This window comes from Schistocerca cancellata, chromosome 9, assembly GCF_023864275.1.
Source record: "Schistocerca cancellata isolate TAMUIC-IGC-003103 chromosome 9, iqSchCanc2.1, whole genome shotgun sequence".
NCBI classification, from domain to species: domain Eukaryota; kingdom Metazoa; phylum Arthropoda; class Insecta; order Orthoptera; family Acrididae; genus Schistocerca; species Schistocerca cancellata.
In genome coordinates this window covers 172,528,977-172,542,240 of record NC_064634.1, presented here as the reverse complement: position 1 = coordinate 172,542,240, position 13,264 = coordinate 172,528,977, and the positions used below count along the sequence as shown (strand labels likewise).

Sequence of the window (13,264 nt, the reverse complement as noted above, 5' to 3'; positions counted from 1 at the left end):
TAACAGTAAACTGTTGAAGTATTCATAACAAAATTTCTGAATTTACTGCCTTCCAGAAAACTGGTCACACTCAAGTAATTCTCAGGATAGTGTGTTGGCTGAATTCCGAAGGGGACTATTCTGAAATATTTAATGAAGCATGGAATGAATATTTAAAAGACAGATTAGGTGCCATTGGAGTGGAGTGTTCATTGAAGTTGAGAGAAATATTGTATCTATTGAGGTTGAAATTGAGTGAAGTTTCTTGGATGTGAGTGACAGGCCTAGGTGAAATTGTGGAACATTTTTACGGGCCACCTGGCTCCACAAACACCAAAGTAAATCTACCCAGATCATGCAATATTACTTGGAGGCAACATTAACCTACAGAGTATAGTCTGGACCATTTATGGATTCAGGTAATGCAGACAGATAGTAAAGTGAAGTACTTATGAATAGATTTTCTAATACACTCTTGAGCAGCTAGATTGACAGCCCACACACAGTGGAATTATTTTACACCTTGTAGCTACAAACAAGCCACAAGTTATTGCGAGTGTCAGTATAGAGACAGGTATTAGTGATCATAATGTCATCATACAGATGATTGTTACTAAAGTTAATAACAATATCAAGAAGGCTAGGAGTTTATTTTTGTTAGAATGGGCAGATAAGCAGCTGTTGGCATACCCCTTAGATGGAAATAATCTAGTTCCAATATTGTAATGTAAAGGAATTATGGGCAAAGTTTAAACTATATCTAAATCATGATCTGGAGAAATATTTGCCAAATTAGTTGATTAAGGATGGAAAAAATGCAATGTGGCATAATAACAAAATTTGGAAAATACTGAGGCAACTGAGACCATGGGCTCTTTTGTTTCACAAAAGAGCAGGCAAATAACAACAGACAACAGTTAACAAAATAGTATGTCTGTAAAATGATGGGTGTGCAAAGCATACAGTAACTTAAACCATCACACCACAACAAAACATCATGTGAAGAATCCAAGAAAAGAATCATCCTATGTAGTCACTAAGAGTTTTGAAGACTTTTATCCAGTCAATCATTGACGAGTCTGGTGTGGTAACAAGAGACAGCTAAAGAAAAGCTGAAGCTTTAGATTTCACATATTTAAATCATTCACTCAAGACGATTATTCAGAGACACCACTGCTCATCTCTCAAGCTGATTCCCATGGAGAGGACACAGCAATAGGCATCCCTATCATGTAGCAGCAACTAAATCAGTTGATAACAGTTAATTCACAAGGTCTACATCTACATCTACATCCATACTCCACAAGCCACCTGACGGTGTGTGGCGGAGGGAATCCCATTTCAGTTTTACAGAGATTACTGTATTACAACTTTAAACATAGCTTTGTGCAGCAACTGTGAAAGTATATCTTATAGTAAAGACAGCCCACTGGTTGCAATGGATTTTATAATCGAATTGACCATGGTTTCGACTCCTAAACTAAGGGAGTCTTCATCAGACTCTGTAAAAGAATGGGCCTATAAAATTAGAGACCAATATCCTTAACATAGGGTTTCTGCAGAATTCTTAAACATATTCTGAGTTCAGATATAATATATTTCCTTTAGGCAGAAAAGCTTCTGTCCGCAAATCAGTGTGGATTTATAAAACTCAACTTGGTGTTTTCTCCACATGATATCCTAAGAACCAAGGATGAAGGGCAACAGGCAAGTTGCATATTCTTATATATCCAGAAAATGTTTGACACTATCAACAAAGGTGTGAGTATGTAGATTAGATCCACAGCTACGTGAGTGAATCAAAGACTTCTTAAGTAATAGAACCCAGTACTTTGCCCTCAAGATCACAAACAAAGTTATCATCAGGAATGCCCCAGGGAAAGATAACTCTTGTTCTCCAAATACACAGTTGACCTGGTTGACAGGATGAACAGCAATCTGCAGCTATTATTGAGTGAATGCAGGGGGTTGGAAGATGACTTGCACAAAATATCTAGTTGGAATCAGTCATGAATGCCAGCTTGCTCTAAATGTAGAAAAATGTAAGTTAATACTGATGAGTATGAAAAATAATCCCATAATTTTCAAGTGCATTGTTTGTAGTGCACTGCTTGGTACAATCACATCAATTAAATATCTAGTGTAGCATGAAATGTAACGAGCATGTAAAGATGGTAGTGGTGTAGGTGGATGGCTGACTTTTAGGAAAGTGTGGCTCATTTATAAAGGGCACCACATGTAGAACGATAGTGTCTCCCACTCTTTAGTACTGCGCTAATGCACTGTGATGGCCGTTCTACCTGTCACAGAGAATTGCAACTCTTAATAAATTACATACCTGCTGATGGTTAGTATGTATATGAAGTTACATTGAGATCCAACCATGACTTATGGTTGCTTCACTTTTTTTGTCATGTAATTACGACCCTAAGTACTTTAAGTCTTTGGAATGAGCTTAGTTGAAAATGATTCAATATGAACATGAATCTGATAGCAGATTTCTGGGCATGTTGTATTTTTCTAAGGGTTTTCAACTTGGAATATCATGTGGGAGAACTTCCTCCAGTAGTAACTCTGTGAAGTGTCATATCCTTTTTCATTACACCACGCAATGGTGTAAATGCTAAGTGCATACATTAATGTTTTGCCATTAATCGGAATATTATTGTAAAGGAATTTGAGTCATTCTGAAGCTTATACTCTTTTACCCCATGCTTTTCTGTAAGCTATTGCAGGAAAATACCATGTCCCACTCCTTGTAAGAATTTAATATGGAGAAAAAGTGCATGTGGCACTAAGTAAATAGATGTTTCTACAATTTTCATCTTTGAGAAATAGAAAGGTGATTTTATCATATTGTCACCTTTTTTATTTCCACTTCTTTGGTGCAACTTCAACATTGCTTTCACTGCAGCTCATTGTGAAATATCTCTACTCGCTGTGAGTTGAAACTAAACAGCACAGTTTTCGAAATAACCATAAAGCGAACACCTTGTTACAAGCACACTCTTTGGTAATATCCAATATACCTTTACAGTATCTTGGCACACTAATGTGATGCTATACCTACTGACTGATGCATATCCCATTTCATTAGATGGCTTAAGCTGTTCTTACAGTGATCACAGTTTTCTTTGGGTCTATATCTTTGAGATGAGGCACCTGATGACCTTGATTTCTAAATAAAGATGCTCTGTTTCGACTCTAGAGATTTAATAACTGAGATTCAGTAACTGAAACATGATTGAAGGAGAGAGATTAAAAAAATAAGTTCCTCAATGAAGTGATGTGTAATTCATAATGTTTAACATAAAAGAAGACAATAACAAGCAGGAAAGGTGAAGTAATGCATGTCTTTACTCAATGTATTTTAAAATAATTTGGTAATGTACAAGATTATAACAGTTACCATAGGCACTTATAACTTGGATTGGAGCTTGATCTACAATGGCAAACATCTGTTGTAGATTTTCACCAATCCTAGAGCAAAGTATGAGTGTTCTTGGAGTGATGGAAACAATTTGTGTTCCTTCATTGTGACTACATTCACACAATTTCTTGTGAGCTATTAAAATGAAGAGGTAGATTAAGAGGTTTATGTTGGTGTTTTGAATGATATTTTATGAATATTGAAACAGGGATTCCCAAGCTTTGTTTAATGCTTAATAAAATACAAAGTGAAGACTTTTATAGTGTGAATGTTGTTGGGGTGGTGAGAGACACAGTAACACCTCTCTCTGTTTGACTGTAATTTTCACAAATAATTTTATGCGGTTTGGTTGATTCCGTTACTGGTCGAACTGCACTAATAGAAACACAGCAGTTAGAACAAACTGCAGGCTACAGCAGCAACAGTAGTGCACAATTTTACCTACATTTAGGTTTTTGAATGATAACCATTTCTTTAAGCTACATAAGTAAAAATTATTGTTATTAAAAGCATGAAAATTATAAATAACTCATTAGTTTGATCAGTTCATCAATAATTGAAAACATGATGATAATGAACTTCCTGTTAAGACAGTGAAACATAAGTAGTGTACTGTATAACAGTGTTCACCTTACTATAAAGCAGTTATCACTTGATTTTTATCAAATGCAATCAAACCATCTCACACCTGTTATGAAGTGAACTGAAATCTACAGTTGCAGATATCTGCTGCAAAGTTTAATCAGTATTAGATTGATCATCATTATTTCTCCACTCTTGTTAACTGCATGTATGTGTTTCTGTTTGAGCCTCCTTCATAATGTTTTGTCCATACAATGTACATGTTCGTATATTTGACACCATTTGGTATCTCTTTTTTTTATTTTCCCAGGAACATTATGACTGAAGTATACTTTATCGATTCCATAGTGAGCCAATCTGTTAACGTGATAGTTTGTGAAACAGGGTCTTACAAGTAGCTGCTCTGTAAAGTTACTGATAGCTGTTGGTAAAAGCATGGCCCAAAGCCAGGTACTTAGAAGCTAGCAGAAATCTTGAACGCATGTTAGGAGGAAAACAAAAGTACAGGATGTGTTAATAATTAAAACTTCCACTACCCATGGAAAACAAGTGATCATAGGACAGTGAAGCTTTGTGGAAACATTTATATGGACATGCGGAAGAGAAATAATGAATAATCCATTGAAAGAAACACATTTTAATTTCTACATGAGAGGGTAACATTTGTTAAGTGCATAACATTTTTATGTCCCAGGTTATAAACATTGTTCGGTGTGACAAGCATCTACAACCTCAGTGTCCTGGAATTGCACTAGAGATGCCATTTAACAATTGTTCACAGCACTTTGCAAATAGTGGACCATGGAATGTTGAGCTATTGTGAGACAGCTTGTGCTCTGCTCAAAGATCGCATATTGTGTCTACCATTCTCAGCCATTGCAACAGTATCTTCTCTGACAATGTGTAGCACACTTGGCCATTGGCCTCTCCCAGTAGCAATTCAACCAGTTAATTCAAACTTCCATATTGTGCTCTTCATCCCCACTGTAGAATGATGATATCTCCGTATTTCTTAAATATGTCAATACTCACGAAGATCAGGAGCATTATTGCTGTTGTTTTGATAAAACAGCTTCACAAGTAAAGTCCTGCTCACCTTGTCCAGACCTGTGTTGAGTGTCTGCATCTGCATTGGACACTGAGGCATGTCTTTCAGCCATATGTTGCAGTACTTTGACCAGCATCTAACAGCAAGTCATTACACTAACGCTGCCAATAACCTAAACCTTCAGCGCACAGTCTGAATGTCATTTCTGTGATGTTGGGTACCCATATGATAGTTTTCCCTCTGCACTGGCTGAAGTAGTAAAAGTATTAATTATAACCAGTCTCTATGTGATCAATAAAGGTAGAAATGTGTTGTTTTGAGATTTGATAATGTGCTTTTGTTCGATGTCCCTTTTGGCAGTGTAGCAGTGAATCTCTCAGTGCAACATTTGTACTAAGTGCCATTGTGCCATAATATTTGCAACTATCATCAAGTTTGGGGTTTGCAGTTAAATTGCGTATTCTTCATAATCATGAATTTATGAAATTGAAAGGAACATACTGAGGGAAAAAACAAACAGCTTGTAGTGCCCCATTGAGAGCAATTCAAATACTTTGATAAATAATGTAATATTGCAGTCCGTTTATAAGTTGACAAGTTTGCTCTTCTGAATGTGTTAACTTGTTTAGGTGAGAAGCTCACCTTAGGCTCCTGATTGTGTTCACACTTTCTCTGAGCTCTTTTCACAGGTCTCTCAGGTGTTAACACAATTGTAGGATGAAACTTCACTCACTATTCACTGCAACAGGTGTGTGAAATTGTGTGAACCCATGAGCATTCAGAGGCTTTTGAATAATATCATGATAGGAAACCTGAGTTTCTCCCAGTGTGTACAGTGTTTAAATAACTTCAGGGAATGCAGCTGGGTGAGGTCTAAGACAACCGCAGAGGTCAACTGCATGTTACTAACATTATCCCAGTAGCTGGAAGTGCATTCCAGAATCTCCATGTAGTTGTATTCTATGGGATGACCAGTGCCAAGGCAATGTTCTGCGATAGATGATTTGCTCAGTTGTAAGTGTAGTACCCCCACTGCAGGGAGGGGTGGCTGTGAGCCATGATGGTGAGAGCAGGTGGTGGAGGTGAGGTGGGAGCCCAGAGGCTCCAGCAAAAAGTGGCTGCAAGGGTAGCAAGCTCTTCACTGAAACATCTGGCTGCATAGTACACTGGCTTATCAGGCTCTTGTTACATAAGCCAGCTGCACAGTGTGCCAGTGATGTGTGTACTCAATGATGGTATATCTACTGTGGACCTGGGCAATGCCCAGCTGCATCATGGTGGGAGGTGCCCATCATGGTGAGGCACTTGTCCTGCAGTGGGGAGGGATGGCCAGTGTGCAAGGGTAATGACCTGCTTGCCTCTCAGCAGGAGTCCACCCTGTTGCTGAAGTAGTAGTAGTAGTAGTAGTAGTAGTAGTAGTAGTAGCTTTATTGATCTGTAGATCTCTTTTTACAAGGATATAGGACCTGTTATAGTATTTACAAGTTTAGACCCATTTAAAATAAGCTAATTCAAATTCAGATAAATTTACAGACTTATAGTTAGAGACAATCATTAGATTTACTCATGGTATACAGTACTCTTTTTACAAATAACTATTAAATAATGTAATGCCACAAAAAACTTAGTGTGAAGGTGTTCTGTGGAATGTTGGGTGTTTTATAATCATTATCATTATTATTAGTTATTTGTATAACTTTTTTTTACCAAACCCCTTCTCTGTTTTATGTAAGTAATACTTTAATGTATAAAATGTATTGCATAACATGCACTTTGTAGCTGCCTTTTTAAATAAGTGTTTTTCTGCAATTTCTTTAATCTTTTTTGGTAATTAGTAGACATGGGATGGCCTACTGTGCCATGGTACTATGTGCCGGAGGGATTTAGTAGATAGAGCTGTTGCCCTGCCGTGGCCTTGAAACAGTGACCTCTGTCGACAGATCCATGTGGCAACCTCATCCGGCACAGCTCCTTTGTCCTATTAGTGCTGCAATAATAAGAATAATTTTGCTAAAAATGTCCAGTACTTGTAGCAGAAGTGAACGTCTCGTTACGCACATGTGCTCCTTCCAGTCATGTTTTCTAAAACACCCTTCCGCATTTACCGTAAATAAAATATGTCATTCTTGGACCTCACACATGCTGCAGGCTCTCTAGAAAAGAAATTGTTGCACTTGCATAAAGTATTCAGGGAAACTAACAACCTTCTGAAGAAAAGTTTTTTTGTTGCGAGGAACTGTCAAGAGTCTTTAACTATTATTGCGGTATACCCTTAGATTATATGGCCTTTCAAAGCTCTACAAGGAAAGGGTTCCTCTGGGGTTGATCATTAGTAACATTGGTGCTCTGAAAAATGGTGTGGCAGAAGACCTTGGCACACATTAAGTTTCAGAATAAAATTCAGTCATCAGTTGCATAGATATTTTTATTTCACTTAATCCATTTCAACAAATGAATAAGTCATGTTCAGAAGTCTAGTATTATTTTAGGAGATATCAATATCTTTTTCACAGAAGCGTAATGCCATGCCGTGTCCAAAACTGTCCTCTTCCACAACAGCTCGACATCTACATAGATGTGATGCATTTACTGTAAATTATTAGTCTGTCAACCTGTGTTTACAATACCCACATACAATAATTTTTTTTAAACTAGTAAAGCAAAATAAAAATATCTGTGCAACTGACAACTGAATTTTATTCTAAAATAAATACTTCTGCTGCCAAAGAAATAACAGCTATGTATGACATAATGGCATTAAGTACTCGGAAGATTTCTTAGTTAATTAGAAGGAGAATGTATTTGAATAACTCTGATATTTAAGTTAGTTTTGATGTACTCTCTCTCTGTACTCACATTCATCTGTGTGATTTGTTACAGTTGCTTAAGGTTAGGTTTTGTGTTGAATTAATGAACCTGTTTCAACATGCATTCACATTCCCTTACTTCCTATTCTGCGACCTGTACTATGAACAGACTGATTTATTCAATGGTCAATACTGTGAACAGAAAGAAGTAGTTTTGATGGGAAGGCTGTTGTCCCCTGTTATTGTCAACTTCTTTATGGAACATTTCAAAGAATTTGCTTTAGAATTTTCGGCTATGAAACCTGTGTATTTTTAAGATATGTATACAATACTTATGTTGTTAGGCCTCTCGGTAGTGAGAATTCGAATAACTTTTTAACACATGTGACCCACTGTGCACGGGGTGAGTGACAGTAATACTAATTGGGTACCAAAATCAGTGGATTTTTGTATATGCAGAAAACATTTCCAACAGTACTGGTCGTATTGTGTGGATATTGACGTGAAATGTGTTTTTTGACCACTGTTTAAGATTAGAATCCTTTCAGGATCCCTAAAAGATGATCCACATGGATAGTCATTTAATGATGAGAGTGGAAAACGATAGCTGTCTACCTTTGCTTGGTCAGGAGGAAAGTTGATGGTATCTCGGGACATGCCATTTATTGGAAGCCAACTCACACTGAACTGTATGTGCAGGCTGATAGTTATCACCATCGAGCTCAATGTGAAGGGATACTTTGTATCTTGATTCATAGGTAGCATGTCAGCTCAGAGCCCGAGAGTTTGTTAACTGAGTTTACATATCGTGAGGCCACCGTTAGACAGGATGGTTGTAGTGAAAGGCAGTTGAGACGTGTGTTCCACTATTGACCCACTGCACACAGGCTGAGTGAGGATAACACTGAGGTGGCACCAAAATCTGCAGACTTTTATGTACCAACCAGATTGGTCATATTGTGCGGAAATATGATGTGGAATGTGGCTTTTAACCACTAAGATTAGGATCTTTTCAGGATGTGTAAAAGATGACTTTGGTTTGATAAGGCATATGTGTAATTGTATTTCTTTCAGTTCACGTATACCATATACAGAGTAATCTTTTTTTCCACCGTGTACAAACTCTGGGGACTGCTTGATGAGAGAATATGGAACGAAAAAGATCTGATGAACTTATGTATGGAAATGCATTGTTTCCATGCTAGAGACCATTTATTCATTCATATGTTGCTAAAGAGGCTGCTGTCTAATATGCGCTGTTCCATGCAGCCACAGTTAACGGTATGTGCTGAAAATGATTTTCATGTAGCTCAATGCACACATGTATGCGCCACAGCATGTTCTGTCACACATGTTTATGTTGGACAGACTACATCCAAACACTGTCACAGGCAGCATGAATATGTTGCTCAGTGCTGCTGGGCTTTGCATACACAATACTTTTGAGAGGGCCCCATAACCAGAAATCGCACAGGTTGAGACCCGGTGAACAAGCAAGCCATTCAACTGGACCCCCCCTTCTGATCAGATGCATCTGGATGTTAACGACGAAGTGGGCTGGAGTGCCATCATGTAACAGCCACATACCCCTTTGAATCATCAGTGGCACCTCTTCCAGCAGGGGAGGCGAAGTCAAATGCAAAAAATGCCAATATTTCCGCCCTGTTACATGATGTAGAAGGAAGACAGGTCCCAAAATATGGTCACCAATTATCCTGGCCCACACATTTCGGCTGCACTGATGCTGATGATTTGCTGGAAGATACTGCTCCGTGCAAAGGTGGCCTCATCTGTGAATAGGATGGATGACACGGATCCCGGAATCGTGGTTGCCTGGTGAAGAATCCAGTGACAAAACTGCTCCTGATGTGAAAAGTCTGTTGCTAGTAACCCGTACACAAGCTGTAACTGATAAGGGTAGTAACAATTGTCATGGAGAATATTCCACATGGTCGTCTGGCTTACCTTGTACTGGCTGGTCAACTGCCTGGCACTGATATGGTGGTCGCCTTCCACAGTGTTAATCACATGTTCCTTCAAGTCTGGTGTCTGAATGCTTCGGGTGCACCCTTCATGATTTCGTTCTTCCTGAAGCGTCACTGTCTGAAACAAATGGCAAAACACTGTTTCAAAACATTGGATGCTGTGGTGGTTTTTGGCGCGGATAGGTCTCCTGATACTACCTTTCTGGCCGCCGCCTGTTGCCATTTGCCTTTCCGTAAGTAAACACGATCTCGGTGGCAAGCTCTCGATTTGAATATGGAAAAATCGTGTACAGTGTTGTATCACATCCACTACAAGGCGAGTCAGGAAGAGATGCGAGTTGGATACAACATTACCAATGACAACGGGAGGAGAGGGCACTAGAGCATAACCTATCAGGAATAGTACCATCCTCTAGGGGGAAACCATGCATACTGTAACTGTGGCTGCATGTTAGAGCATGTATTAGACCACAGTCTCTGTAACAAAGTATGATTGAATAAATGGTCTCTAGCATGGAAACCATGCATTTCCAGACATAAGTTCATTACACCTTTTTTGTTCTGTACCCAATCATTGATCAATCCATAGAGTTTGTACATAGTGGAAAAAAATCACCCTGTGTTAGCCATACTATGAGGACTGTGGAGGACTGGTGAACTGAGCATAAGAATCTCAGACATTTACAACAATTGAGTGCAGGTATTGGCAGACAACATTAAATTAGGACATGATATTATGAACAGATGGAGGTTTTTGCTTAAATTCTGTATTTGATCTCTCTCTCTCTCTCTCTCTCTCTCCCCCTCCCCCCCCCCCTCTCTCCCTCTCTCTCTCGTTTCAGATGTCAGCCATCTGTGTGTGTGTGTGTGTGTGTGTGTGTGTGTGCGTGTGTGTGTGCGCGTGTGCGTACGGGGGATGATCTTCATGGAAATGCTCGGTGCACCAAGATTTTAAATTCTCTAGCACAGCACTTCTTTTGCTGCGTTTGTGTCTTAAAAATGGCAAGGTGTGTACCTGCTGAAATTCAGCAGTTGTGAATGATATCCATGGATGGCATCCCACTAGGTATTTGAACACTATCCTGATAGTGTGTACTTCTATTTAGGAAAATGGAATGTGCTTTTTGTTTAAGTTATTGCCTTCACTTCATGGCTAGATGCTTGTACTGATTGTTTTGAAATGTCACAGAAAGAAAGTGTATAAATAACTAGACTTCAAAGATTGACAGTCAGTGTTCACACAAATTTTGTTTATTGGCTATACCAGTTCTGACACTTTATAGTCATTTGTGCTTCTTAGCCAATAACTGCACCAGAATGCTGTGAGAGTGAGAGTCTTCTCTAGGCTCGTACTTCGGAGATGCCCACTTGTACTATGTTCTGACAGAGTCATCAGCCAGGAAACCTTGTGGGTTTGTGGAAATTACCATAGAGTGTCAAAAATGGTGTAGTCAATCAACAAACTTTGTGTGAACATTGATAATCTTGTAGTCAATTTTAGTGAGCACATGGGTTCTGACCACTAACAACATGGTAATTATGAACAAAAAAATTAATTACAAAATGAAATAAATAGATAAGGAAATCCTCAAAATGTTCATGAGTAGTAACATGAATGTTTCTTCTGAAACTTGTAAACATTTAAAAGTGATTAAAACTAAAGCTGGACTGCTTTTCTTTGTTGGAATGAGGATTCTCTATTAAGAACTTCTGTTCGGCCTCCTGTGTTGTTATAGTAGCATTTATAAATGATGAGATTGAGAGGCAAATAATTGATCTGGAAGGGAAAAGTGTGTTTACATGACAATGAATATGTCACAGGCCTAATGAAGAAACATGAGTTTTCTGAAACACTAGTGGGAATGAATGCTGACCTTACAAAAGATACACCAACTTTAGAATAATTTTTGTTCTTTTTTTTTGGTAGCATTCTTGAATAATTGTACTGAAGTGAACAGACACTGTACTTAAGTCACAAGAATTGGAAGAGAATGATCCTATGCTGTTTTCATTTCCAGTAAATGGTTGCTGTTAGCATGTATGTTGTATTCTGCATTATAAAGTCAAAAAAGCATATGAGTAAGCTATGTGCCAACTGGGAGTGACAGGATGTTCACTTTGACCATTGTGTAAATAGGGGGCCAAAGGACAATAGGGTTGCTACCAGTGCTTCATTTTGACCTTTGAGGGTGACTCATTGCCTGAAAAGCTCAACCAGTTAGTCTCACCAATGCCCTATCTAAGTTCCTTGAATGCATGGTGAGCCAGCGACTGCGTTGGTTCCTTGAAACCCGGGGCCTTCTTCACCAAGGCCGTTCCGCTGTTGATAATCTGGTTTACATGGAGTTTGCCAACATCTTGTAGCTGTCTTCTTTGACCTCCAAAAGGCTTAGGACACCACATGGAAACACCACTTCATTGCTATCTTACACGAGTGAAGTCTCCTGGACACACTCCCAACTTTTATCCAGAACTTCGTGTCACACCACACTTTCGGAGTCTGAGTTGATGATTCCCGCAGTACCCCCGTATCCAAGAGAATGGGTTCCCACAGGGCTCTGTACTGTCTGTCCCTCTCTTTCTGTTAGCCATCTGTGGTCTAGCAGCAGCCATGGAGTCCTTAGCATCACCCTCTTGGTATGCTGACAACTTGTTGTTGTTGTTGTTGTTGTTGTTGTTGTGGTCTTCAGTCCTGAGACTGGTTTGATGCAGCTCTCCATGCTACCCTATCCTGTGCAAGCTTCTTCATCTCCCAGTACTTACTGCAACCCACATCCTTCTTAATCTGTTTACTGTATTCATCTCTTGGTCTCCCTCTATGATTTTTACCCTCCACGCTGCCGTCCAATGCTAAATTTGTGATCCCTTGATGCCTCAGAACATGTCCTACCAACCGGTCCCTTCTTTTTGTCAAGTTGTGCCACATACTCCTCTTCTGTTCAGTACTTCATCATTAGTTATGTGATCTACCCATCTAATCTTCAGCATTCTTCTGTAGCACCACATTTCGAAAGCTTCTATTCTCTTCTTGTCCAAACTATTTACCATCCATGTTTCACTTCCATATATGGCTACACTCAAAACAAATACTTTCAGAAACGACTTCCGGACACTTAAATCGATACTCGATGTTAACAAATTTCTCTTCTTCAGAAACACTTTCCTTGCCATTGCCAGTCTACATTTTATAATTTCTCTACTTCGACCATCATCAGTTATTTTGCTCTCCAAATAGCAAAACTCCTTTACTACTTTAAATGTCTCATTTCGTAATCTAATTCCCTCAGCATCACCCGGCTTAATTCGACTACATTCCATTATCCTCGTTTTGCTTTTGCTTTTGTTGATGTTCTTATGCCTCTACTATTGATCCTCTAGTGGGGGTATGACTGAACATCCAACTGCCAGGTGTCATACGAAAGGGCTTTTGGTT

General features: G+C 38.9%; 1 protein-coding gene across 2 annotated transcripts in view; it reads left to right on the top strand.

Moving 5' to 3' along the window:
* Nucleotides 1-13,264, top strand: part of LOC126101143 (afadin) — a 1,121,024-nt gene that overhangs the window by 677,266 nt on the left and 430,494 nt on the right. The gene's annotated exons all lie outside the window — the stretch shown is intronic.